This window comes from Sapajus apella, unplaced genomic scaffold (assembly GCF_009761245.1).
Source record: "Sapajus apella isolate SASKATOON/1434 unplaced genomic scaffold, GSC_monkey_1.0 scaffold28, whole genome shotgun sequence".
NCBI classification, from domain to species: Eukaryota; Metazoa; Chordata; class Mammalia; order Primates; family Cebidae; genus Sapajus; species Sapajus apella.
In genome coordinates, this window is record NW_022436968.1 from 25,079,253 (window position 1) to 25,083,582 (window position 4,330).

The following is a 4,330-nucleotide window of genomic DNA, read 5'->3' on the forward strand; positions in this document are numbered from 1 at the left end:
AAAAAAAAAAAAAAAAAAAAAAAAAAAAAATTAAAAGCACTTTATCTTAATATAGTGCTGCCTCACAGAAAATCTAATTTAAGGCAAAATATCAAAAATATGTAGAGGCCACCAATACTGCAAGACCACAATAAGTACGATAATACATCGAGTATATGGTTAAAAATAAATGTAATGAACACTCTTCACTCATAAAGGAACCACTGAGTTAATGAAAGCCAATTACACACACAATTTCACCAAACATGAGTATTTAATTTTCAAGCCCATAGCTGACGGGAGCTGGAGATCAAAATGCCATTTTGCAAGTAGGTAAAGAAACTGAAGCTCAGAAAGATTATTGAGACAGAAAACCAAATTTTCTAACCTAGGAAGTTTACATACTTATACACTCCTAATAGCAGGGGAAGACAACCCTGACAACCTGCAGAGAAGACAAAAGCCTTAAGAAGGAAACGCAACCATTCAAATGCGCAGAATCCTACTATAAGACCCTATAAGATCTTAGAGCATCAATAATTCTGAATCATAAATAAACAGCCAAGGCGGGAGGATCACCTGAAGTCAGGGGTTCGAGACCAGACTGGCCAACATGGTGAAACCCCGTCTCTACTACAAATACCAAAAATTAGCTGGGTGTAGTGGCAGACGCCTGTAAACTCAGCTACTCAGGAGGCTGAGGAAGGCGGAGGGACAAGATCGCAGCCTGGGCAACAAGAGCAAAACTCCGTCTCAAAAAAAAAAAAAAAAAAAAAAAAAAGATAAAGGAAAGAAAGAAATAGCGAAACAATGTACGATGGAGCTCTGTTTAAGACACAGAACCATGTAATCTGTTACAGAAAGTATTCAGTCCCAACTGATTAACGTAAAAAAGGAGGAGTGCTAAAACGAGTAAATTTTCAGGGTATATTAAAAACATGAGTGAAGCAGCCATTCTAAATGTCTGTATCTTTTCTGGATTTTATGGCACGATTCAAAATTTACAAAGCGTTCAATCCCCTCCCCCCCATCATTGTCACGAATAGTAATTACTGGCCATACTGTTATCAAATGGGAATACACAAATACAAAACGTGTGTGTGACCGACACACACACACACTTTTTTTTCCCCCTGATTTTAACTACTGAAAGTTAATACGGGATCCCTTAATTTCTAAGACATCTAATTGTTCTTTGGACAACTATGCCAGTACCAAACTACAAAAGCAAATTACTTTTGTATTTGTTTTCACTACTGCAAAATTTTGGTTATACACAGAAAGTGCTACTGTGGGAAGAAATTAAAATTAATGCACAAAATGAGGCTTTTATAACATTTCCAAAACGACTGTGCATATTTCTCGCCAGCAGATCTAGACTTAGCTCCTTAAGACTAAACATGAACCAAATTAGCACACTTCCCCTTCAGGCAGACAGGGCTTCGAAAAATCATCACCTTCCTCCCAAAGAGTAATTACCTCCTTCTAAAAGGCCTGCGCGGCTCACAGCTCCTCCAAAACACGGGAGAACTTCGCAAGAGCTCAGGTAAGACCCTGGACTTGAGTTTTAGGAGAATGCTTAACAAAGTGGCCTGTGCCACTTAACTGCACGACAGCCACTGTGCTGTGAGAGGAAAAGGTCGAAAGAGGAGGAAAGCTAGTCTTCAATTTAATCCCTGTGATTCAGGCTCTTCACCCGTCACTCTCCAACCCTAGCCTGACAGGACGTCAGGCTGTGTCTCCCCCTTCCCCACCAGCCCCGCCACCTACCCCGCAGCAGTGCTCAGTCTTAGGATTTTGAAGCTTTAAAAATCAACCTGGCTTCCTAGAGTTCAGGCCGCAGCCGCTGCCGCCATGTTACAGCTTGTGCGGCAAAATGCGTCAGTGAGGGAGGTGTGCGCCTGAGTAGAGAAGGCGGGGGCTGGCAGAGGAAGGACCGTTCCCAGGCCGCGGGGCTCGACTGCAAGCCTTCTCCTACTGCAACAACTGCAAAGCCACTGCTGAGGCCCTGAGGAACCTCCCCTGGGCCCAAACAGCCCGATACCTCAGAGGAAAGACGGTTAACACCGCCAGGCCAGCCGCGCCGGCTCCGCCCCTCTCCCCAGGCCCTTCCCGCTTTCGTACCCCGGGAGTACTGAAATGACGCCACCAAAACAAGAAGAGCCTCACGCCACTTACCTGCACCGGTAGAGTTTCCTCTTCTCTGGGTCCGGTCCTTTGAAGCGCTTCAAATCTACCGCCGCCAGAAAAGGCGCTAAAGCCCGCTAACCGCCTCCCTCCCCGACAACTCAGTCCTGGCGTGGAGGGACAGCGTCGCACCGGAAGTGCGTTAGGAGTGGGTTGACGGCATCTGCCAGCGTTCACCTGCTTGCGTCACCACGCCTTCCCGGGACTGCTAGGATTTTGGTGCCTTTTAAATACCTAAGGTTATAAGTAGCTTAGTGCTTTGTGGGTGGGTAGAGTGGGAACGCTTGTAACAGTTAAAATGCCATATCCTTCGTGAAGTCAAGTGCCTCATTTAATAAACATTTATTGATATTACGCCAGGTTATTAGAAAGGAAGGCCTACCTTCATGGAGCTTCCAGTTAAGCTTCCGCTTAACGCTAGGATACAAGTTCTAAAAACCGGGTGATGAACAAAGTGTTATTTGAGGAAAGAGGAAGAAATTACAAAGAGCTTTGATGTTCTCTGTTGTTTTACAGATAAAGAAATTGAGGCTCAGGAAAGATAAGTGCCTCCTCCTCAAACACACTGTTTCCTGAATACCAAGACAAATCTTTTGATGCCAAATCCAGTGCCTTCTAAGAAAATTATGGCATATATTATTGATTTTAAGGGGCAAGGGTCCCCGGATTATGTTAGAACTAACCATTGCTGTTTGGGCGGGGGAGGGGAGGTAGGTAGCGATTCTGGTATGAATGTGTAGCACCGGAGCGAGCAGAAAATCAATACCAAGACAAAAGTATGTCAAATTGCAGGGTCTGGAAATCTTTACCCTTAACACTTCTGAGAATTGCAGTACAGTAACAGTTCTGAGAACGACACATCTGCCCAGGGCCCAGGTGGCTTCTCTATAAGATGGCAGTGGTTAGGCTTCTGTTTTTGTCCCTATCTCAAACGTGAGGTGTGTTTTAATGGAACTAGCTAACTAGAGAACTTAAATAGTTTCTGTCGTTTAAAAGCAACGTAAGTTATGATCATTTAAATTTTTCACTCACATCAGGTAAATTATTTATCAACAACAATTGGGCTGGTGGTGCATCTAAGAGACTTGACCAGTTTTACATAGCAGTAAAACAGAGGGCATTTCTGCCTCTCCACCTCGGCCCCTTTTAACTCATTGCCCTTTATATCAGGAGAACAGCAGCATATTCATTTTTAGACAGTTCAGAGATTAAATGGATTTACATTTTGCAGTGGGGCAGGGAGGGGGAGGGGACAATTCTGCAATACCTTAAAACGGGTTCCCACCCGCTGGACCACAGGCTGGTACTGGTCCATGGCCTATTAGAAAGACAGCCACACAGCAGAAGGCAAGGGGCAGGCAAGCAAGCATTACCTCCTGAGCTCCACCTCCTGTGAAATCGGCAGCAGCATTAGATTCTCATAGGAGCTAGAACCCTATGTGAACTGAGCATGCGAGGGATCTAGGTTACCTGATCCTTATGAAAATCTAATGCCTGATGATCTGAGGTGGAACAGTTTCATCTCAAAACCACCCCACTCCCCACTCCTGTCTATAGAAAAATTGTTCTTTTCTTCCACAAAACTGTTCCTTGGTGCCAAAAAGGTTGAGGACCACTGATACACATTATAAATGGTCAGATTTCAGGAAACTCTTAAGTTTTGAAGCAGTATTACTGATGTCAGTTCAAGGACCTGTGACTGGTGTTGAGCCATGATGAAGTTTTCACTGCTTTTTTCTCAGTAAGAATGGTCTTTTAAATTTTGTTTTGAAATTAAGTTTGTTACCTTTTTTATCATTAAAATATCCTTTAATGAAATGATGGTTGTAGAATGTGGTAGATGTTTTCTTTCATTAGATATCCATTTGGACAAATGAAAAACTGGCATACTATGTTAGGCCTTAGATAATGTTGAAATTTCATTTTTCTGTGAAATCCCAAATCATCCTAAATTGATTTGACATGGATTTATTATTCCAGGAAGGGAACTGTTGCAAATGCAAGGAAATATTGTAATCTCTAACAATACTGTGGCTTTAAAAGGTTTATTTCTCTGTTACATAATAGGTTTTAGCTGACAGGACAGCTGTGTTCCATGTGGTTATTCAAAGTGATGGCTAATACTGAGTCTCCACCGGGCGCGGTGGCTCATGCCTATAATCGC

The 4,330-nt window shown here is 43.2% G+C and overlaps 1 protein-coding gene across 2 annotated transcripts in view; it reads right to left on the minus strand.

The window, feature by feature from the left end:
* Positions 1-2,311, minus strand: part of PPIG (peptidylprolyl isomerase G) — a 54,286-nt gene extending 51,975 nt beyond the window's left edge. The window contains exon 1 of one of the 2 annotated variants that reach the window (XM_032293047.1): positions 2,158-2,311. The gene's annotated coding sequence lies outside the window, so the exon portion shown is untranslated. Of the gene's footprint in view, positions 1-1,749; positions 2,076-2,157 lie in introns of those variants that run through there. The other variant, XM_032293048.1, reaches the window with a different exon arrangement.
* Positions 2,312-4,330: the final 2,019 nt, after the last annotated feature.